Source organism: Sparus aurata, chromosome 6 (genome assembly GCF_900880675.1).
Source record: "Sparus aurata chromosome 6, fSpaAur1.1, whole genome shotgun sequence".
Lineage (NCBI taxonomy): Eukaryota > Metazoa > Chordata > Actinopteri > Spariformes > Sparidae > Sparus > Sparus aurata.
In genome coordinates this window covers 9,342,741-9,368,114 of record NC_044192.1, presented here as the reverse complement: position 1 = coordinate 9,368,114, position 25,374 = coordinate 9,342,741, and the positions used below count along the sequence as shown (strand labels likewise).

Here is a 25,374-nt window from a genome sequence, read left to right as displayed (position 1 = left end):
TCAACTCGTAAATGATTTGATTATCATCTGTTTCTCAGCGTGCTTTTGACGAAGACCAAAACACGAAAAGCCTGTTTACTGTATATAAAAACAATTAGCATTTCCAACTCCACTGAAAAAGATACAGTCCATTACAGGCCCCTAAAATTATAAGTACTGCATGATGATTATGCATTAGAGTTAGTTCTTTTAACCTCTTGCACCACATAGCTAATATCAACTATGTTTTTGGTGCTGTTGTGTGGCTCAAAAAAGAAAAAGCAGAATAAACAATAAGTCAAGCAAATAAACACATTCATCCATTTAACAACGCACACACACACACACACACACACACAGCAGCGGGGAAGGGTTATACACCACACATCTTCAAAAAATTTAAATTTATGCCAGCCAGAGTATTCTGAAAGAAGTTGTGGTCTCATAAATATTCTATACAGAGGAGTTATAAGTAACATCCACATTAAATAAACGTGATAATCATTTATATAATCTGAGTGACAGCTGATAGCCAAATATCTCGCATAAATAATGGTTTAGATATGTGAAGAGATCACACAAAACCTAAGAAGGATGAGATAGCTCCAAATGCCCCCACTGCAGATGTCAAAATCCCATTTAGACGAAAACATGGAGATTTTCATTCAAATTATGAATCCACATAAAGGCGCCTCATCACTGGCAACAAAAAGGAAGAGGGACTAAATTATTCAAGACTTACAGTAACAAGTTCAGAAAGTTAAAATGTGAAAATCTGTAATACAGTATCTGCAGTTTAAGCGAGTTGGTGTGTAAGAAATGTGTTGATGGGTTGGAAAAGAATATGCATAGAACCCAAATACAACACATGAAGCCCACAGAGTCTCAGCGATGGTTGCTGGGAACACTGGGCTCAGGTGCACCCACTTACCCTAAATGATAAGCAGCCCAGTCCCCAGAACAAAATGTTGGCAGTTTATTATTTTTTTGCATATAAACATTTTTATGTCCAGAATAAGTGTTTATGAGCTCACTTTCCTGTCCAGAGGTGGAGGGGATCGTGGTGGAATAACATGTTGGTGACAAGGCTGCTAACCCAGTGACAGGGATTCAACATTTGTAATTGTGAAACCAGCAGGTAGTTTTAACAACGGACAGAAAACAGGTGTTTTAAGCCAAAACATGATATTTTCCTAATACTTACCAAGCTGTTATTAACCAGGCCATAGGCACAGCATTGTCACAAAATAACATTGAAAATTGAACCTAAAGAAACGCAAAGCTGCAACATAAAGAAGAGGTTTGCAGAGGCACACATTGCTGACATTTATTTGGGTGATTGGGTTGGTGTTAAGCCTTGCAGGCAACCTGCAAGAACAAACCAGCAGATGTGACTGGCCAGAGGGGATGGAGGATTTACTACAGTAAGTTCCCAACCCTGTGGAGTGGATTTGATTTTGTTTATACAGCCCTCACACACTCACACAAAGGTGTTTTCATTAGTTCTGCTTGATTAGACCTCTGCTTAGATTACATGTATATTTATATGACAACAAAAAAACATTTCCTGTGGTCTGCTGCTTTTGCTGTATTGCTGACTGGTGTGTGTTCTCCTTTGTGTCCCTTTCTTGGTGCAAGTTTTGATCTTTGTCATTGTAAGTGTTGCTTTTTCTCTGTCTGCTGTATATATTAAATCCGTCATATCCCCAGCCTCCATGATACCTTGGTTGCTAATCCTCTTTCTTAGAGTGATGTGAAAAGTGTTTCATTCCCTCAAGAAGCTCTCAGTTTATAATTTTATCGAGAGAATCCTACTAACACTATTATTAATGCTCAGCCCACCTTGCTAACTCTTCCAGAACCTTGAAAGTGCGGTCTGTGCGTGAGTTATAATGATACTCGGTTACTTCCACTGGTTCCGCCAAGCAATGAGAGTCCCACCCATAATAATTTTAATTAAATTATTAAGTTTAATTTAAACTTGTGGATAATAGCCACTGCACATAAAACCCATTCTGAGCAGTTTAAACAGTATTTAACCCATCCTTTTATCCATTCAGCTGAGACTTGCTGACTACATACAATATACAGAATGGCGTATTAACTAATTGGAAACATTTCGACTAAAAAAAATCTTGTTTGGTGTCATGAGCAGATAATACTTTACAATTTTACCGCAATGGTACACGTTTTCACTGACCCAACGGTCGTTCAGTAAAGTTTCATGTTGCTGACTCGTTGCAAATAAATGAGAAACTCTTGCAAAGGGCATTAAAATGACAGTTCACATATTTTTCCACTGTTAGTGTTCAACAAATGCAGCAAGGACTGTAATGAGGCTACGGGTTGTCTTTGCCTCCTGTTACCCAAAGCAGAGTTTTAACAAGGGCGTTGTGAAGACAGTGCTGTCATATGGCTCTGAGTGTGAGTACAACATTGTCTGCATTCAGATTGCGGTCTCTCTCTCCCTGCTCCATGAATTATGCAGAGCTAGCTAGTCAGGTGATAAATTCTCGAGTGTAAATCCACAAAGCACATCAGTAAAGTGACTGTATTTTGACAGTACATCGTCGGATGGAGAGGACTCATACCAATCTGCAGAGAGCTGAGACAGGAAAACACTTCAGTGTTAACAGCTCTGCTGAAAAAGCTTGACGCGCTGAAGGATAAATGATCAGCGATGCTTTGTTTCTAATTTGGTCCCTCTCTGAGTGATCAGATCAAAACATAATGAAATTTCATTCACTGATAATGTAATCACAAGGAGACAGGAAAAATGCACCGGTGGCTTTGGATCATGAACCACCAGCCACCAGTTGTGGCGATGCTCAACGATGCTACTGGCTTCAAACACAAGCTCAATGAGGATGTGCGCAGACTGAGACACACAGCATGAAACAGTAACAATGTAGAGAGTGTCCTCAATGACACTCAAAAAGTTGTTCAAAGTAATTCTCCATTAAACCCGTGTTAAACTTTATATTATGTTATTTAAGACCAAAGACTTAAAGCTTTAATGCTTCTTGTAGCACTGTAGATTGCAGCTCCTTAATCCTATTAATACAGTGTAATCACTGCGCTTTACAGTTGTATAGCAAAGGTTGACAAAAATACTTTGAAAGTCTTTGTTCACTGGAAGCTGAGAATAATTCCTGTCAGCTTTTCTTTAGAAAAAAAAGAAAACAATTGAGAAAAGAAAACATATGCATAGATGTTTATTGCTCAAACATCATGTCCATTATACACTGTCAACATTAACCTGAGCATAAGTCAAAATGTAACGAAAAACAGGTGTTAAATGAATCCTAAATTATAAATCAAGGATTTACCTGAATTGTGTCTCCAGATGGAGCATGAGTGTTTAAAGATTTGTCCCCACAATGCAGTTAATGTTGCTGTTAACATTATGTGTGTTAGGTAACTCTGTATTTCAACAGTAATCCCGTTTATAGAGTGTTTGGTCAGTAAACCGTCTTTCTTCCTGCTCAGCAAAAAGACGTGTTTCGGTATCCCTGCCTCATTCATCCAATCAGGACAGAGAACTCCATAGAGAGGCAGTCCTGTTTGCTCGGCGACCACGCAGAGAGCACAGATACTACCTAACAGGGAAAGCTGTGACAAACACTTGAAGAAAAGAAGAGAGGCAAAAAGAGAGGAGCTGCGCGGCGTTGTGGTGACGAACACACAAAAGGTATTTACTTATTTATACATTTTCTTAAAACTATATATCTTTATTCAACTACGAGACTAATATGGCCTAAATAAACAATATTCTAATATCTTTAGAACATTTTAAAGACATAATAATAATGCTATCAGTCAAATTCATCTTTGTTTACTGAGATTTGTCTGTTTTTTGGCAAATTAACTCAAAATACTAATGTAGGGGAAGAATCACACTAATTAATCATTAACCATCATAGAGCTGAAGTATTATTTTGACAATATCATCAAGGAAAAAATCGTTCAAGCTCCATGGCATGTTGTTGCGCAACTGTTGCGTACCCTTTATAACTTAATTAAGGTTTAAATCACACCTTCAACAAGAAAGCTCAGGGCCTATATGTTTCTGTTCTGTTTACATATGTATTTGAATACCATTTTTTGTTTCAAGTGAGATTTCCATTTAAACTGATCATAACAAATCCTTTCACTCTGTCCTCCTCCCTCATCTTCAGTCAAATAGATGAACATATCTGTTTTAGCCCACTTTACTTGAGACAATATTCGTCTTTTTTTTCCTTTTTTTTTTTTTAAAGTAAAGAAAGACAGCGCCTGAAACTTGAATTTGCTTTGTGGACGTCACCACCCTGTTAACCCTGGTCGCCCTGTTTTAAGCACCTTGCTTAGCGCACAGAAAAAGGAAAAAAATAACAAGTGGATAATTATGTTCGAGTGATGCTGCAATTCGGATCATTTTTAGACTAAAATCGCTCTTCATTCACTTTCATGTCTCACTAGTATTATATGCTGTCACACTGCATTCATAACCCAGAGCAAAGGCTACAGAATAAAGAATTCTAACTTCCCAAAATGTTGGAAAATGATTCCATTTGCTTCTTTGAGATCTGTTCACTTCCCCACATCAAATGATGTTTTATGTTTCACAGACTTTATGACAGATATCACAAAAAAAACCTTGGTTGGGTTTTGGAAATAATCGTGTTTGGCTTAGAATACCTGACTTTTCATCACAAGCACGGCTGGAAAATGTCCTGCGTTTCTTGAGAGACATCAGGTTTTGTTGTCATAATAATTGCTTAAATTACATTTTACTGCTTGTATACAGTACATGAAATCTGAGGATGAAACCTACGGCAGAAATATTCACATGGTTTATATGAAAAATAAACATAGGTGGTTTGCAGAAATCTACATGCCAACATTTTTTATTAACAACTGGGCTGGACATGAGTTAACATCTCAATGCTAGAACTAGTCTTAAGCTCAGTGCTCAGTGTGGACTAAAGCACAGCTGCCACCTTATACATATCTGTTTGTGTTTATAAGAAAACCAGAGAAAACATAAGCGGTGCACAGGTGCACGTTAACATATGTGTACATACTGTATATGTTGTGGAAGAAAGTGCAATTGATGTTTTGCCTCCTTCACCACAGGCTCTCCTCTCTTCAAGCTTCATTGCCGCAACCAGCATGCACAGATGTTGATCTGTTGGTTTGATTTTACTCCAAACCAGTCCACACACAAGTGATTTCTAATTATCATAACCGTAACACGCGAAGAGGTGAGCTGACTGCAGCGCGCTGGTAGCTCTCTCATTAAGTCCTGGAGCAGGAGAACAGTTTTACATGCAGTCTCATTGAGAGAGAGCAATTAAATCTTGATGCCACTGCAGACTGTACACTTTTCCACCACTTTACATCATTAGGGCTCAAAGGTGCTTCAGTCTGCCTGTCGGAACCAACTCCCAAGTCCTCCAAGCCATCTCATGTATCAAAAGGATGTTTGAATGTGCTTTGATTGCGTGCACAATTTCAGAACAGGTGCAGACAAAAAAAGCAACGTTCTGCCACGGAATTGAAAATCTGCGCGCTGTCTAATGTGCCATTAGGATACTGAGTGTCGGCTGCTTACTTTGCACAGACAAACTTAAGGTTGAAACTATTTTTTTGTGAAAATGATGTCCAATTCCAGTTCCGGTTCTCTTGATGCTGTCTGATATAAATTCAGTAAGACAGCAGGAGATGTATAAGGCTGGAAGAACAAAAGCAAGGTCAACAAGTGCTGAAAAAGACAAATTAAGTTCACATCTATGTATATTACTCATGTAATATTCCTTCAATAGTTATAATCCTGTACTGTTATATTATATTATCAACCAAAACAGTTTTCATAACAACTTACACAACATCTAAGAACTGAGTCATTCACAGTGATTAAATGCACTCTTGTATGGAATTGTAAATGTAATCTGCTAAAATTTTAACTACATGTTTTGCATCACTCTGCAACTGTTTTTCATTACTGGTTCTTCCCTCCTTGCAGAGCTGTACAACACAAGTTGGAAGGTAAGCCTATACATCCGAGAGGGGCAGATTCTGAATCCAAATCAAGACTCAGGTCTACATGTGTTCACGTCCAAATTTGCCCAGAACTCCCAAAACCAACTCAAGGTTCCAATCTGCCTCCTGCTTCGGTCGCTCCCAGCCTCCCCCCATTGTCATCGACTGTGACAGCTTGAGCTCTGTGTGTCTTCTCTTTCCCCCAATTACATTCCCATAACACCACAATACTGTCTCTTGTTCTTTTTGGTGAAAACAAGATGGCACTGATAAATGGCACATTTCAGCCAAACAACTTTTAAAATGTTTATTAAAGCTGCAAAACAGGATTCAAGTTGCGCGTCCAGGCTCCGACCTTGACTGTTCACAACAAAATGTTTGATTGCCTGGGTGTCACGCCTAAGTAGCTATTAGCCATTTCAAGAGTGTGGCATTCATCTGACAGGCATTTTGCTATTTTTTGACTTTTCAGTGTCAGTTAAATCTCTTGTTTGGCCCCATTTTACCTGAGGTAATGAAGCTGCCTAATAATTATGCACACCTTTTTATTTTTTGTGTGAATCGCTTTAGGCCACTGTCACGATTAAACAAGGGGGACCCAAACGCAAGACACACAGGCAGGCGGGTAACTTGCACAAAAAACACTAAAAGCAAAGGGCAAATCAGAAATAAAGTGTAGAAATGCATGGTGGGAAGATGGGACAGGAAGAAACTGGAACACAAGGGCAAAGCAGAACAGATGAACTGACAAAGAGAGGTGGGAAGACAAGGACTTAAAATACACAAGAGACGATTAACTAATAGAAACACAGGTGAAGAGTGAAAAGGGCAGGAAAACAGACAAAGAGAGGAAATGAAATGCAAAACACGACACATGAGGACAGAACTTCAACATAAAACGGGAAATGACTAAAACCAAAAACTGATTATTAAAGCCACAGAACATAATGTTTAAATCCAATAAACATTTAGGTTTATATGGTTTAGAGCTGGAAAATGTCCATAGCAATAATGATAAGGTCAGAATCCTTGCTTGCCCAAAAACTGTAGAAACATGTTGGCTTTTTAAATGGGTGACCTTTTAATGATTTACCCACTATAGTGCATGCTGTTTAATATTCCCTTACTGATACATTTTATTTGCTAATTACTTCTGTCTCAGTGGAAGACAGAGTTGTCGAGTCCCTGTTGATTCCTTGAATTACAACATTAGAGGAAAGCTGGATTTACATGACAAAATATGGACACTTTATGTGAACTTTATCAATAACCTCTACGTTGATGACCTGTTTTGCTATTACTGAGCTGCTACATACAATGAATTTTTGGTGTTTGGGGTAGACTTGAGAAGTGTACCCACTGTTTGCAAACTTAATAATACTCACTTTTTCTCCTTTGTTTCCTCAAGGGTCGCTGCACCACTAGCAGTGTTTGTTTTACCCAGTTCGACTTGCCCTGTCTGTCCAAGGGTTTACAGCACATATATAAAGGGCATAACTGTGGTACTGACTCCCACTCTGCGGGGGAGGTTCTGGGAGAGAGTGCAGTCCTCTCAGTGACCCTGCCCCACCTCTGTCCGAGAGAGCACAAATGCTAATCAGGGAAGGGTAGCAGTGAACTGTATTACACTGTTTCTAAAATCAATATACTATCATATACAAATATATTTACTACTTAGTGACACAGACTCAGGAATGTGGCTCTTATTTTCCATGGAAAATATATGAACCCACCATGTTTTTAATTAGCAAACAGATATTCCTATAAATAATAATGACATCAGGGACGAGAGCACAAGAGCATGAATTGATAATTTAACATGTTCACGTGACAAGGCATGGAAATCCATTCTCCATGTATGCAGATATCTTTCATGGGAACAAAGACAGGAATACTGTATGTGTTGAGTTGGCGAGCAATCACTTAAAATCAAAATCATGCGATCAACAAACGCAGTGCAAGGAGAGTTCAGGTAAGAATTATTAGCGTGTGCTGAGCCTGAACCTTGAGATGAAGGGAAATTAAGATAACAGATAAATCTCGCGACCTCAACCGATTTTACCTCAGAAGGTTCGGAGAAATGCAAAGAACAAACTAATGTATCATCTGGCACTTTGATGCTAGAAACAAGGTTACAGCCCCTACTGTGAAGATTCCAGTGTATTTTATTATTATGTATTGGTTGCCTTTGAAGGATACTGTGAGTGATCAAAGGAGCTTTTACTGGAGGAGCCCTGTCACCTTCTTTACATGTTGGTAACACAGTGGCAGGGTAAATAAACCGACATGCTAGCAAGCGGTGAAGGGAATAGCGCAAGACGCATACAGCTGACAGAACTTCATATATTACCCTCCAAACATTCAGTCACTGTACTGAGATAGCACTGAATATAGAGTGATCACGGTTATATGGTTAGTGTGAAGTCAACCAGACAGTTCAGCGTGATGGGGTTACGTTGAGCAAAATGAGGAACAGATTAGGAAGATTGCACAACGTGAACATAATTCCTGCTGCTGGAAAGTGTGATAATGTGCAAAAACCTAAGCTGACAGACAGTGTGAGATAAGTGCAGCCCTGCAATAATGTTTCAGCAGTAATGCATATCATGGTTATACAGAGCAACACAGGAATAGACAGCTCGGTAGGTACAGAGGAGGTATACTATTGTGTCAGACTACTGGGAACAAATTATTGAAAGAACGAGGCCAGTAAGAGCCTTTTAACTTACTGTAACTCTCCGGCAATGAAATCCATTTCCCATAAAGGTAAATCTAATAATAACATTCTAGGTTTTCTTTATATTTCATTTGTTTCAATTAAACAGTGTTTTACAGGGCTCAGCAGTATTTCACCGGCATTTGCCATTTGTTTGTGAAATGTAAAATAAAATAAGGATTATGTGTAACTAAAAACCCTAACCCTAGCTGGCAATATGAGTGGTTTACGGCTCCAGTCTTAAGCCTCCTGAACTGTTAACGGACTCATCAGGCCAGCTTGTACAACCAGGTTTGATATTTACGATTTTCAATCTGGATGATAACATCAGAATTTTCTTAGCAGGACCTCAACAACCAAAGAGAGAGGCGACCTCAACAACCAAAGAGATAGGCATCCCCAAGTAGCTGACCGTGCTGCCAAGCAACGATAAAAATTCTAGCCCTTAATTCTACCACTGCTGACAGAAACATAAAATCTCACCACCACTCCTCACTGAACAATAGAAAACCTGTGTTGACCGCATTTCCCCACTCATCCAGACCTGTTTAACCTTTCGGTTTCGATTTTTCTTGCTGCAAGGCGAGGCACCACGCTCATCTCCATTTTGTTTAAGTCTGCTTCAGCCAGGCTTCAGTCTGCAGAGCCATGAAGCCAAAGTGCTGAAGACCTGCTCCCTCTGCTGCACAGAGCATTATTCACCGTTTATTCAATAATATTCATATTCACACACAGAGTCATTTCTCTATAGTTACATATTCTCAAAGAACATGGTTATATATTGCCAGGTATTGTCAAATATATGTGGGCTTTTTAATATACTATATTTTTCAGTATTAGTAAAATATGCTTGACCATAAGGGAAATCTTTGTAGAAAAATAATCCAACGCAGGTTTGAATTATAGTTTTTAGTAGTGCATTGTTTTGTGACACTTCCAGCTGTATTTGTTTTCTGTCTGCTTGGTAAATATGTAAAAACATGTCACATTGCCGATGGGTTACATTCTTGAAATTGTATTTCTACTTCGTTCACACGTAAGGCAGTGTTCAGGCCAAACGCAATGCAAATTATAAGTGCCATGATAAGGCGTGATTAGACGCGACATGACATAAAAGTATGAAGTAAACACCCATATTTTATATATATTTCATACACACATGTTTTAAAGCATAAAATAGTCAAAATAGTAACAGTATGCATCTTTACAGCTTCTTAGCAGCATCCACATATTTAGTTTTCTTCCACTGTGACTGACAATCTTCTGCATGGAGCAATTAAAGGTCAAGCATATTATTGCAATAATGGCCATTTAAGTGGTGTGTAAATGCACAGTAGCCTCATACAGTAGGCCTATGTGGTCTGACACATTCCTGGTTGTCACAGGCTTTACAATCACACATAATTTCCATTTACAACGCAATGGCATTTCCATTTATGTTTTCTTACTTTGAGAATACAGTTTCCTTATTTCAATTACAGAACAAAAAAAGGAAAGGCTTTCTTTCATGGTGAATTCACACTTCAGAGGCTATTAATGTTAAAGGTCCACAGCCTGCAGTTGTACTACAATGAGTGTGTGATAAGATATCTAACATAAAATATGGCTTCTAGTAAATCAGAGGTCTCCGAGCCAGAACCGCCTGCAGGGTAATAGCCTATTTTCTTTTTCTTGGACACGAGGTAACCTTATCCACCAGTTAATAATTTGTTGGTTCCACTGTGAGGACACAGAGCTGAATTGAGCTGACCTGGTGAAACCAGTTGGGTTAAATGGTAGATATGGTTAAATCACTTATCTAAAGGTAGTTTCAAGTACCAAAATATGGATGTTTGATGCAAGGAAACAGGAAAAATAGGGTCGCTGGCACTAAAGGAAGTTTCCCCCTAAAAGCTTTTCTTCCATTTCATGCACACAAACTGACCAGTGAAAAAGATGCATCTCATTTCAACAACACTACAGTCCTCGTCCAATGTGACAAGTCCAACTAAAATTGCAAATTGCATTTTCTTTGTCCGCTACAGCATCTGCTCTGTAAACTACTGTTCTCTCTCTTGTGTCAATGTAATACCATTCCTGGATCTGTCAACAAAAAATGGAGACCTTGTTTCTATGTAGCCATTCAAAACAATGACTGAAAATGAATACAAAAAAAGTAAGCCATTTCAAAACAACGACTGAAAATGAATACAAAAAAAGTAAGCAGTGTAAGTTAGAGGAACATTATGTAATTAGTTTACCTCAAAGTAACAGCTTTTTTAAATCATTAATGTGACGGTGACTTATAAAAGGATGAATGGTGCCATCAGCCAATGTCTCAGCCATCCCTTGTTTCTGGGCTATGTAACTTCGTTTAGCGGGTAGGATCGCAGTGTGTTACGCTTTATGGCTGTACATCGCAAAAGGCACCAACTATGACTGATTTCGGTGGTTGGATTTTCCTGAAAGCAACCTCTTACTGTAGCTGTACATCAGCTCTGCTAGTTGAGTCTGCCTGGAGCATTGCCAGGGCGTGTTGGTGTTACTATCATGGGAGTTTTGGATTGCAGGGAGGAGGATGTTTCAAGTCTGGGGCCGGAATTATAACCAGAACTGCAGCCGAGCGAGCAAGCAACAAGACTGGCCTAAGCAGCCTCTACGGACTTCATGACAGAGACAAAGAGACCATAGAGGACGTTGACAGAGGATGCTTAAAAGAGAAAAGAAACAATGATCGAGACATATTTTTAACAGAGGTTTAGTTGGTAGCTTGTGACAGCAAGGAGTTATTGTGTTTGGTCTATGTTGCCTTAACTTGCCGTGCTGTTATTGCTCTGAGCTGTTTGCAGTGCTGAGGCAAACTGACTGTGGCATGGCAAAAAATGTTTTGGTGTACCAAGTTTTGTTTGTAGTTAGCATGTAGCGTGACATCACATCCAACAAAATTCCTACAAATACCTGGGATTTGTATTTACAGCAGTTGTGTTGAACCCAGAAACGGTGGTGTGCGCCTAACCACGCAAAATACAACGTGCTACATAAAGTTGCTTGAAAGAGAAGTCAGGGACTCACCCACGTAATTAAAATTAAAAAATCTGCAAACCTTGAATGTCTGCACCAAATGTTGACATATTCCACTGTATGAATCGATTATTTGACCTGCTGGTGCTGTTGGGTTCGATTCGAGTCAAGGGATCACCAGTGCATCCAGTATTGTTTATACATTTCAGTGGTAGACAAACAGACCAATGTTTCAACCACTACCACAGCTATGCTGCCAACAGAGCTAAAAATTGATTGACTCATAACTCTAAAAAAAAGAGTGGTAAGCTGAACAGGCAATTTACTGCTCTGCTAAACGTGCATGCTTTTTTTACTTTCTAAACAAGAGAATCTAAACTTTTAACAAAATGCGGATAATTAAGCTGTCCATCTTCATTTCACTCTCACAGGAAACAGAAGAGCAAGTTTCAACTTTAATAATGACTGATGGAAAATAGAGATAATGTTCTCTCTCCAGCTTGTTCAGCAAGTGGAGCTCCCATCTACAGTACAGTATTGGATTTCTGTCCATGGCAAGCCTTAAATAATGTTTTTGAAATGCTTTAACTGTCCCTGACACCCCCGCGCTGAGCTTTTCATCTTCTATGAGCAGTGAACCTTAGAAAGACCAACCAATTGGAAGTGTTTACACATTCTGTCTGTCTCCGGCATTTATTCTGTGTAAGATTACCATCTACCTTCTGCCACCTGGTTTGTTGATATCACAATAAAAGTCCCTCAGGGTATGGACTTTATTACATTTTGCCACCTAATTTCATGAATGTGTGCAGGGAACCCGCGCGGCTGTATAGTTATTCTCAGGCACTAGCACATTAAACTGTTTAGTTAAACTTGCTACACATGCCAACAGGGTAATCCTGTATTAGTTATGAGACCTAAAAAGAGTCACACAGAGACTGCCAAACACGGAAACACTTCAGAATGTGACAGCAACATAATCGCTTAAATAACCACTGGTTTATCTGTCTGCATGGCCCATTTTGATGTAGACTGTGACAACTACCTCAAGCGATGAGAAGGACCCAGTCAGTCCCATCTGTTTCTAAACAAGGGTATCAAAGAATGTTCCTCTGATAAGTCTCCCACTTTGTATTTATTGTGTTAATGTCTCCAGAGAAAAATGAAAACAACGGGCTATATGTGTTTAGCTGACAGCTGGCCTGACGTTAATACTGTTTTCAAACCTATCCCATTATGCAAAGTGTCCAAATGAAGGGCATTATGAGCATCAGTTTGTACTTTGGCAACAAACTACAGTATAGATAAATGTTCATGAATGCAGAGCACTGACTAGATTCCTGTTTGTATATTCAGAGCGCGACCTTCTCTTTTAAGAAAGCACAATGGCTGAGGTGAAGCTGAGTAGGAGTGAGTGCTCACTAAGCAACTCTGCTTTTTACTTTTTGCACATTGATACTTCTTACCAGATGCCGGTATTCTTCTCTGCAACGCAATCTTCACAGCCAAGGGTGGCAGTGTACATTTCTGTAAAACACACACATTTGCATGTTTGCAACTTCACATTCAGTTTTCTGCTTACAATCTGGTTAGGTTTATGCTCAAAAACATCTTGGTAAGCATGATGAAAAGTTCATGTTTTGGCTTAAAATATAACATGACATACTGGAGTCTAGGGATGTAATGGTATGAAAATCTCATACTGCGGTAATAGGGACCAAAATTATCAGCGTTATCGGTATACCGCGGTATTTTTTAAATGTTGAAAAAACACTGATACACTGATAAATTGAAATAATTTCACCAAGATTTATATTTAAATAGATTTATAGAGTTATATATTAAAATAGTCCAAATCCAAAACCTTAACAAAACCAACATTAAATAAGTATAAAAGAAGTATCAAAACTGTGCTAAATAAACCTTAGATACAGTAGAATGAGACTTACTGGCAGCAGCACTCGACTGGTCAGCAGAACCTCTCTGTGGAAAAAATGAATAGAACATGTCATTATTAATTATTAATGTCATTGTTACTTAATACTAAGGGTGGAACCAACAGATCACAAAAGTCACAATAAAGATCATATCACTTTTGTGAGAAACAGGTTGTATAATTTTTTAGATCAAAACAAAAAGGATCATTGTCCAATGAATTATGAATACTCTATTTTGGCTTTTATCTCTATCTAGACTCTTGTTATATTCACCATTTTATATCATTCTTTGTATAGTCTATTCTACAAATAATCAACAAGTATTATACATTTCTGATATTACTTAAATATATTGGCTTGCTCGTCTGTTGTCAATGGTCTCAGCCAATCTGATTGGTCAAATGGCTGCTGAGCCACAGGTAGACACTGCTCCGGTTAACGGTTAAAAAGTGAAATCTACAATTAATAAGCAGTTCAGATAACGTGCCAAATCATGGATCAACTTCGTTCGGTTATAGCACTATCTGGTCAGTTTACATTAGTGACAACAGTAGGGCTGTAACGATACACCAAACTCTTGATTCAGTTTGTATCACGATTTTTGACCCACGGTTCGATACAAACCTTGACAGTTTGTTTCTGTAACATTTCAATAACTTCTGTATATGATACTCATCTGATAGTATCGGAGACGCAGTATCGGCAAACTGAACCAGTGTGAATGGATGAACAGGCTGTGCGTATGGAGGGCATGTCTATCGGATTGCCTGTTAACTGCACAGGTCCCTCACTCAACTTAATAAAGAGAAATGTCCCACAAAGCAACGTTACAGAACCAAGCGAAGGTAACGTAGTAACTGTAACTGTCTTTGGCAACAAGGAAAAAAATACCGCAGCTGTACGTGGCGAAGGGTCTGTCCTCCCACCCGTCCTACCAACTCCTCGTCACATTACTGCGATGAAAAAAAATCACCACGACGGTCAGCCCTCCTGACTGAGACTTTCCCCTGGAAAACAGCCTTTGTTCTCACGAGTGACAGAGTCAGACAGGTCCTGATTACTGATGGCGATTATGTAATTATGTAATTCAGCGCGAAAACCATAACTTTGTCACTTTCCAGGATGTTCGGTGGGTCAGGATCTCAATCACGACACATTAAAACGGAATCCTGTGATTATAACTTATCTGCGGGTTTAGATTGACAGGGGGACACCGGGGAAACCCACATAAGTCATCATCATGACGTACTGTCACGCCTCTTTAGGAGCCACAGCGCCGGCTTTCTGTGTGAATTACACAGCGGTTCTTCTTTACTCCAGCGGTGCTTCGCTCTGTGTGAACGACCAACGGCGGAGAAATTGCAAACCACCGCTGTGGTGTTAATGCACGTTGCTGTGTGAAAGGGGCTACTTGTAACTCATAGGGCTGGATCTGGCCTGGAAGTTGTGTCGTGATTCTGCCCTCTCACACCACGAGACAGGTTCGTGGATCTGAGTGTCGCGATTTCGGTTTTGATATGTGTGTCGTTACAGCCCTAGACAACAGCAAATTAGACAGAGAAAACTCGACATACAAGGTTAGCTTGCCTTGCATTCGCAGAACAGTTGAGGGTGATGGTCGTGTAAATTGGATGTGCTGCCGCCCCTCGCATCAACTTTTTTCTTGCAGCTCCTGCAGATAGGGCTGCCATCCTTGACCAGCTGTCCCTGAGCATTCTTATAATAACCAAAATACGGCCAGACTGCAGATTTGGATCTCTCTCTTTGAAGGCGGAAAAATGCCTTTAGGGCCGCTACTGTCACGTCCTCCCTCCCCCATGTCTTCTTCACTACATAACAAGCGCACGTTGCACGCAGCGCATGTGTAGGGAGACTTAGGAAGTATCTTGCAAGTTTTCCACACCGTGGTTATCAACCGCAGCGGTTACTGTGGTAATTAAAACTTAAACGGTAACCTTCACAGTCGGGAATTTTACCGTGGTTTACCATGACACTGGTAACCATTACATCCCTACTGGAGTCACAACTTCTTGTCACAATATCCAGGTTTCGTTGCCACAGACTTGGCTGGAAATTGTCCAATGGTCTCTAACTAAATCCCCTTCCTCCTCTCTGCATCACCACATGAACATGCAGTAATAATTGTCAGACATAGAACCAGGCAGGAGGATCCTGCTCTCTGCATGTTCACGAGCAGACAGGAAGGACTCTAATGGGAGCACTGGGGTGCCAGGTGTGATTATGTGGCAATGGCAAACGGTTAACATGGCTTATGGGTCAGGTAGGAGGGCCGCTCAGCAGAATTTTGCTTTGGGGACACAGGGGGGTCAGGACCAACTCTGGTAATGATACATTAACATTAAAATAATGTTGGCCTGGCTCCAAATGGAGACACAGAGAACACGAACTGAGTCAGGTGATGACACAGCAGAGCTTCAAAAGTCAAATCCTACCCCAGAACTAAGGACATCACAACCTGGTGACTTTACTGCACCTCACACTAAAGCTCAAGTTAATAATTGTTTTCCCTCCTTTTTTAATAAATTCAACATTAGTGACGTCTTATAGTCTCTTTTATTCAAAGATGAAATTCAAAATGGAACTCTTAATGTTTGGCTGTTAACAACTAACTTCTGAACAGAGGGAGTGCAGACTCGTATTGTTCAGGACAGGGAGCTCATGTGAGCTTGTTGGCTATGGCTGGCAGCCCTGCCTTACAGGGAGAGTAATGTAAGCTGAAGTGACTTACCAAAAACAAAGCAATGAGCTAAAAGTAAAAGCAGCATAGGGCAGCAAATATGGACCCAGAGGGAGCTGCCGTACCAGAGAGCAGCAGTGCCACTAATCTGAAAATGTAGCCAAATCCTGTAACCTAACATTGCCTCTAAACTGAGCCACTAGCTGATCTTTTCATAAGCAAATGTTAAAACGTCTTTTTGTTTAGATGATCTCTATCTACAACATATCATTTGTCTACATCAACACAGTAACAAACATTTTGTACAGCACTCATTTCCTCTTGTCAATTCCCTTTTGTTTTTGTTTGTACTCCTAATGTTACTAGAAGTTGTACATGGTTCCTGCACAGTATGTGATGGATGTCATTTGAAGTGTTTAATGACATTATCGAAAGGCCTATTCACACAGGACTAGTATTACCAGGGGACCACATGTGACTGAGAAAATACCACTTTTTTTTTTTTTGTTTCGTGTGGCACATTCGCACAGGCCAACTGAAGTTGGCATTTTACTTTTACTTATTTACTGACATAGTCGCCTGGATATGACATGATATCAAGCCACTGTGTACCATCGCCTGTCAGAAGCATAGTGCTTTTACCACACCGAAGTTGAATTGCCCACTTCTGCATGTGCTGCAAGCATAAATACACATTTGAAGCTCATTTAGATCAAGAAATGGATGCTTTGTGGCTGTACTTCATTACGAAAACCCTTTGTTGCTCCTAATCTTATCTGTCATAACTTTTAAACATCAACATAGCTGTTCTGTAACACTTCATTTCACAGTTCCGGAAAAATCATGGTATATAGGTAGTAATTAACGAGTAACATATTCAAAGTTTCTTTGAAATTACCTCCAAATGACCACATTTTTTAATTACATTTCCATACATATAATTCACTTGATTCTTTATCATGAAATTGCATTTGTTAGTTATAAGCGATTTATGGTGGCTATCTGTGAAATTTGGAAAAGTCTGTAAGTAATAAAAAATTGGTGCATAAAAAAAAATTGACTATAATTTACTGAGCTGCAAAAGTTGGCCAGAAACTAGTTGGAAACCGAAATGGAATGATCAGCAGAAGTTTAGCAGAAATCAGTCGTAAGTTTCCTGGAAATATGTTACCAGCTCTTTATTAACAGCTTATTAGAAAATAGCAGAATATTATTAATACATCATTAATGTCATTATTTTCAATACATTTTTAGGTAATTACTGTGGTAATTTGGATGTAATTTTAGAAACAATTTCAAATATGTTACTTGGTAATTACCACCTACTTGCTATGAAATTTGTGAGTGAAGTGTTACCAGCTGTTCTTACAACGCCACTGTTGACTGCCGTTATCCATATTATGAGCTGCGATTAAATGTCTTACTTGTTCAGCTATCTGACGACAGAAAAGAGATGTTTAAAAACAAATACAACCCCAGATCACCTCAAGGTAACACTAGTCCCATGCAAATGGGGCTTGGGTGACAACTGTAGCATGTTTCATGAATGCAGTCCCCAACTAGTATGTCCTCCAGAGCACTCAAAATAAACCTCCCACTTCACTTGAGAATTTGACAACACTTTAGGTTATTTACTTCACACTTCTGGGCATTGCAGCGAAATCCTCCATTAATATTTGGCTGATTGCAAATAATTATGAGCTCATGTCAAAGTCAAATATTTTTCCTATCCTGTAATTTTAAACAAACTTCTCCCTGTGCCAGCAGGACCACTGTGACAGCATTGGATTTCAGGATCTCTCTCAGAGGAGTGAGGTGTGTAAAAATAGAAACTGTCATCGTTGGTTACTGTGAATGTCCACCCTATAAAACAGACAGCTTCTAAGCTGCCAAGCCTCCTGCAAAGCCCAACCACCTCTTTTTATCACGAGAGGGAGTGCATTTTGAATAAATATCATACCTGCCACCACTGATATTGATTTTCTATAGCTTTTGAAAAACTAAGAATCTTAACCGCTCTGTCTGTGTGGCTGTCAGCGCTGGTGCCTTGTGGAAAAAATCCATTACTCAGTCACCCTCGCTTTTTGTGAGATTGGAAATCAGGCTTGATGAGCTGGTGTCAGAGCTGTTTTTATACTTCACTCTGGACTGACGTGTGCAATCTGACAATAACTGCAGCTCACTGAAGGCCCTCTATGTAACTAAATCACAGATATAGTTTACTGTATGTGCACTCGCACAAGATGGTTAGATGACTTGCTCTTGCATCCTAGTACTATCTTGGGAACAGTAATATGGCACAAAACATGGCGGTGTTATTTACCATAATACAATGAAAATGTATTTTAATAGCCTCCATCTGTCACGATGAGGACACAGCACTAAAGATACTTTACATCTTTTCCCCCAGGAGGGAAGAGAGGCAGGCGTGAGAAAAGACAGATGGAGAGCAAAGCTAAAGAAAAAAAAATCAACCGGACCAAACTGCTGTGAGTCAAAACACTGGAAACATAGTTGAAGACATAGCTATCATTAAAAACAACAGGCTCAAAATGAATATTGCTCAGCATTCGTGAATCATCGGGTGCAGGTGATGCAAGTGCTGCATCAGCTCGTCAAACAGACAGAAGGAGAAAGCAAAGACGAGGTGATGTTGTTTTTGATGGCGAAAATGATTCAAGACGTATTTTGCTCCTCTCGTGAAATGCAGCCAGGTTAGAGCCTCATTCAACACGTTATTTACCTCTGAAATGTTCTCTGGCCAGCGTCCAAAATCAACAGGGATGCGAAAAGGAGAAAGAGCGGACCGGAATGCTAATATTCTCATTGTGTTTGAATAGTCAAAGAAATGTTGGCATAAAGTGACTTGATTCACTGCGAGACATAAAAAAGAAATTTTATCTTCTCAACAGAGGTCCTGTGGAGATAGCAGCAGAGAGTTATAGCAATATATATGAATTGAAGGTCACCCTTCAAAGGTCCAAACAGTCTGAGGAAATAAAACATTGCTGAACGGAGGGAAGTGTGGAGCATGTAAAACTGGCATGTTTATACATATAACAGTAAATAAGAAGTGGGAATAAGAGTCTAAGCTCTGAGACACTGAATAAATATGTTTCGAGGAAATTGCCTATAAAACTCCTCAGCCGCACTTCACATATTATGATTTTACAGACTGATATGCAGACATGATAATGTCACAGCCAAAGGAAGGTGCAGAATAAGTAAGAGTTAAAGAGATACCACCGTTGTGGAGCAAGACATTTATTTTTGCCGAAGCTCAATACAATCAGATGGACAGGAGATAAATGTTGTGGCGCATGATAACTATTCAATACAGGCATTGTGTCATGCCATTAAGCAGACCCCTCTCCAGGGGGACAAGTTGAATAATGTACAGTGATCAAATTTTCATTAATCTTCTGCATGATTAAAATGTTGTAAATAAAATATATCCGGGAGCACAGCTGAGAGCATTGTAAGAGACAGGTCAACATAAAGCTGTGAAATTGATGGGTCCGAGCCCTGAACGGGCACTGGAGGGAGTTCACTCGTCAGATCTACAAGTTTGGTGAACCGGAAAACAATATCCTCTATTGAAATATAGATTTTTGTGGTTCACGTGAGAGTGACTTTGCCGGGGGAGACTGCCACATCTGACACCAAGGTGTGACCTAGACCCTCTCTTTGCGGCTGTGCACTGGATGTTGACAGGCATCAGCTCCCAGCGATGATGGGAGGCCGATAATAACATCCGAGGCAGCCCTGTGTGGGCCTTATCCTCGCATTCTCCATATGCAAATCATTAGCTACAGCTTCCTTTGTTGAGCAAGGTTTGTACAGTGTGCTCCTCTTCCTTTATCATTCGTACTGCCAAGCCTGCGGAAATGAAAAGCAATGCAAATATGTCTGGCTTTTAGGAGTCGGCAGATAAAGCAGGGAGACCTTCAAACCGCAACGCTTCATCCGCTTCAGTTTAGCCTTGACCGAGGCATGCAAATTATACCTGAGACGTAGGGAGAGTGACGCCGCGAGCTGCACAGGCGCAAAGCTGGGGCTTGAGATAGGCAAATCTCTCCTGAGGCAGGGTTAATTGGCAGAAAATATCTATAGAAAGGTTTAAAAAAAAAAAGGGGGTTTGTGAAGTCCCACCAGAAAAAGCACACGTATTTACGCCACATACAGTTTGACTTTTGACAGTGAAACGCTTGCAAAGCATTTTGGCCTCTCAGTTTGTCATTTTGCTTCAAGGCAAGTATGTGTTTCTACTGCTGACCCAGGTATAAGGCGCAGCGCTTTATCAGATCAGTATTACATTCTCAATTCTCTCCGGAGTTTTATGGATGCTTTCAGGAGCTTCCCGTGGTGATGTGATCCTCACTGTGCCGCTGGATGCTGGTTTGCGTATTGGGTGCTCCCAGGATAACACCCAAGAGCCAAAAACTTTGGGTAAATGAGAGCTTGCGGCAAAACTGAAAAGAGCACAAGCAAACAAAGCCTATATTATACACACCCACAGAGGATGAGGAGGCATATTAATGGCAGATAATGCTTTTTTCATGACGCACATTTTTTGCATATGGAACTGAATCATTGCATGACTGGAAAAGGCATTAATACATCTAAAAAAAAATAATCAGTACTGTCAGTATTTGTAAAGAATGTCTTCATATGCAGCCTCAGGTTGATTTAGATGAAGCTACAGTGGGTTTGAAAGCCTCAGCTGGCTGTGATCTAAATGTTGCTATTCACACCTGAACCTATTTGACTCGTCTCATTTAGCTCATCATTTATGGGTTCTTTTAGCTTTGACCTTTCCTGGTCATTTCCTGTTGGCTCACTTCAGTGGATGTACAACCCCGCTCCACCCACCCCGTTCCCCTTTAGCTGACATTGTCAGCCCCGGAGGGGGGGCCTTCATGTGGCCCACTCCTCCATGTGGAGTTAGTTGGAAGAGGCGACTATTAATGTAACTTTTAGGTCAAAGAGCAACAGCACACATTGACCCGATGACTGGTCGTGAGGAAATGGCACACCGCTTCATTTCCTACTATGATGGGTAGTGGATTTGTATTCCACGCGGATTTCCTTGACACATGTAGAAAGAGAGGGGGATAAAGAAGTGCAGTGAAGGAGAGAGACAGAGATAAAGACAAGGAGAGAGAGCAAGAGGAGGAGGGGAGGGAGGTATATGGTAGGGGTTCCCCAGTGAGTTTTCACCTGCAGTTTGAGCTCGCTCTGACAATCCTGCCCGTCTCCCTGAAGTGTAGTGTGCCAGCAACGATGTAAGCCACTGGCACTCCAGCTATGATGAAGGTGAAGAGGCATAAAGGATTTGACAAAACCAAGTCCTAATGGTGATCATTTAACTAAGAGGTTTTACTCCAATACTGCACTCATGGAAACTGTAGTTTGCCTGTAATGTACGGAAATAAATTTGGATCATTAATATTGTGAAATGATTATTTCACAGCCAGCAGTTGTTTATCATCTTTTGTGTGCATGCGAAAAATTGCATTCACATATCTGCAAAAAAATTGAAAAGAAATTGAAGTTGTGAATGTGTAATTAAGCCATGCTGCAATATAAATGCAGCAGTGTGTGTGTGTGTGTGTGCGTGTGTGTGTGTGTGTGAGAAATACATGTGTGCATACAGGTAGGATTCAAGATTCATGATGTTTGTTGTCACTTTGGTGGTACAAGTACACTACTCGAGTGACATTCTTTGGTTAAGAGAGACTCCACTACAGAAATATATATAATTTAATGTGTAGAAAAGATTTTTGTGCAATTGAAAAAATGATCTAAGCTCAAGGAGGTTAAACTTCTTTCCTTACCTGATTCTGTTGCTACTTTGTACCTTAATGAAAAGGGTTAATCAATGTTATTGTATTGTGACATGCAATCAATACTTGAACTGATGCTCCTTTTGACTTTATGTGAGGAATCCTTTTGAGAAGGAAACAAGGTATCATAAACTGGACTCTATGTCCTATAATCTGCTGTATAGTGAAGTGGTGTATTGGAAAGAGAACCCCACTGAGCACAAAATCACATTTGATTCTTTAATCTATTCAGTCTCTGTATTTTACGACAGAGCATCAGGGACACATTTAGGGAAAAATTGAGATATCGAGTCTGATCATTTCCGAGATTAAAGTCGCAATTTCGAGAACAAAAGTAATATTAAGAGAATGCAGTTCGAATTGAGTGAGAAAAACATTGGAATATTATGAGAATAGTCATATTTCATGAAAAAAAGGTGAGCTTTTATTACTCAGTCGCACCAAACAGATTAGAGCAGTCTGTCTTTGATGTGCCAAGTGGCGGATGTTGAAGTTACAGGTTTCACCAATAAACAGCTGATCTTATTATTGGAGAAAATGAAACCAATTCCATGATGAATGAGTCAATAACTGTTATGCAGCTGGAGAACAGCTAAGGGACCCTGTTTACTCCAGACAGCTGAGACAACAGTTCAATCATGACCTCGAGAAGTGATTAAAGCTCAGTGGACTTTATGTAAATGATGTGAAAGGCAGCTGGAACCTACAGTCCTATAGTCTGCTGTGCATTACCTTATGATTCTTCTGATATGGTAGAATCCCACTAAGTCAAACAATTTGACAGGAGGGATTGGTATCATAACGATTTTATCTGTACTACTACTCCTTGATACTGCTTATCGGTTCAGTTCTTTATCAGTGTTCTTGTCAAATCTTTTCATTACGAAAGAATTGCTTTTTAAAAAATACGTTAGCCTATTCTTCAAAAGAAGAAATTCAGAACAGGAACATCATTGAATATTTTAAATAAAACTATACTGTCTGTAGAGCAGTGGCAACAGTAATGTGATGTGGCCTTTCTGGATAAAAAGCACAATAACATTTGAATTTCTTAACTGATTTCAATGAGTTGTTTTATATTCAAGGGTCTATGACCTATGTGTCGAAGTAAAGAAAAACCTCAAGTCGCTCATAATCTAGATTGTTAGGGTACAGTCTCTGCTAGATTGTGTCAGAATGTCAGGATTTGTCATTGTCACAAGGAACTTCAAATACCCATGTTTGTAAAGAATCAATTTAGCTTATTTTCATTGTCTAATTGCAGCGGAGACATCCTTATTTAGTATAATTTAATATAAATGAGATGTCCAGGAAGTTTAATGAAGTACTTGGAATATAAACACGATGAAAAGAAGTATAAAAGGTCCTGGAAGTAGTACAACAAAACACTCACTCGGGATCAATAATAATATTGATCATTATATCTCCATATTATATAATTTTATGATTGAGTTCATCTGTATCCTCACTGCAACAAAAATATAGAAAGCAGACTGACTGCCAGCTTCTCAGTATTTGTGATGTGGTTGTTGTTTTTTCATTTTTCTCAATGATGGGCTACTCCACATAGTTCATCATTAAGCCATGATTATATAAAAACGACTCACTGAAATCGCCTGACAAATGAAAAAAGTTAAGCGCTTTGAGTTTGTCCAAACCCCAGCCCCTCTGCTATCAGTTAGGACAGTCCTGCCCGCGCCAATATGGCGGCGACGTTGACGTATCTTAGCAACAAAAGTGGTAAAGGCAAATGTGATTTTTCTGACCGCGGCTTTATTAGTCACAAACAGACACAATATCTTGTACATTAGCCGCAAGATAGCGAGCAACAACTGGCACCAAGACTGTGTTTGTGTTATCTGAGCAAAGTAGAAACTCACCGAATACTCGCTTCTTTCCCTTAGCCTGGTGTTTTTCCTGTCTGTACCGTTACGTTCATGGGTAAAGTAACGTTACCGTTACATTTCTCCTCCATTCAGCAGTCAAATAGAGAGTCCTCCTTTTGCACCTCCGTGGCTCGTTATGGCAGACAAGAGTGAAGATATTAAATCCAAGTTTGTAATTTCAGAAGTTTGAAAGAAACAAACTCTTGTACCCTCCTCGAATTCTCGGTGTTTCCCTCCAGAAGCTTCCTCCTCCGGAGCTCCAGCAGCTGTCAGCCGGTTAACGCTAGTTAATCCAAAAACACCGGCCTCGGTCCCTCCACTCCAGTCCTTTAGTCCAATTAACCGCACAGAAAGACAATAAATAAATAAAAAAAACTCCAAAAGCCATCAGCACCACAAATAGCCTACGTCAAGTTCAGTGACTTCAATTAGCTCAGGAGAGGCTAACCGAACGGCTCGTGTCTGTCTACCTGTCACTCAACGCGGCCACGCCCCCAATTATGCTTATAACTTTAAGCCTTAATATAGATTAAACTGTTGAGTTATATAGAAAATTACCCCAGGACAGTTGTCAGGGAGAGAAACAATAGGTAATCTATAGATATCAAAACTGTTTTTGTATCTGACTGTAAATATGTTTTTTAGGAGCCAAGTGGCCATTAAAGGAAAAGCAGGTACAAGTGGCCAAAGTTGGGCCTTGAGGTTGGATTTGGCCTGACAGATGTTTTCTTGTGGGGATAAAGATATAAAAAAAAAAAGTATTTAAACAAAAAAAAAAGGTGATCCACTGTTCATGCTAGTATATTATTTGCAAGGTGAAAATGGTCTTTGATGTAGGATCACTAATTATTAACTGTGCACTGCGGCAGGGTGACACTTGGCGCAGGAAGTCAGCCAATTATGGGAACTAAGGATCAAAGCACTATTTCTTCTTAACAAACATGAAACCAGATGTTTGAATATAAATATATAAATAAAGTTTTTTTATATTGAAACTACAAAGGAAGAGGTGTAACTTGTGCTGTTTAAATACTATATTCATATAAATTACTTACAAGGGATATAAGAGTGGCTAACTTCTCCTAAAAGTCAAATATAACAATTAAAACCTCACCTATCAGTGGAAAAACAGCACTCCTTAATCTGGTGTTTCGAAACAGATAGTGCCACAGAAATCAACACCAGTCCACGTAATGCTTTCTTCTGTACTAGTTCACACAGAATGTTTGTTACATACTTTAACCCCAGATTCTATGAGTATACGTAGGTGAAGCCCTCTGAGCGCTGT

The 25,374-nt window shown here is 39.7% G+C and overlaps 1 long non-coding RNA gene across 1 annotated transcript in view; it reads right to left on the bottom strand.

Annotated features, from left to right (window-relative positions):
• The window catches only part of LOC115583559 (uncharacterized), a 36,331-nt gene extending 11,276 nt beyond the window's left edge, over positions 1 to 25,055 (bottom strand). The window contains exons 1-3 of the long non-coding RNA XR_003984388.1: positions 24,081 to 25,055; positions 13,669 to 13,702; positions 13,186 to 13,246 (exon numbers count right to left, since the gene is read on the bottom strand). This is a non-coding gene — a long non-coding RNA (uncharacterized LOC115583559). The remainder of the gene's footprint in view (positions 1 to 13,185; positions 13,247 to 13,668; positions 13,703 to 24,080) is intronic.
• Between the last annotated feature and the right edge of the window lie 319 nt (positions 25,056 to 25,374).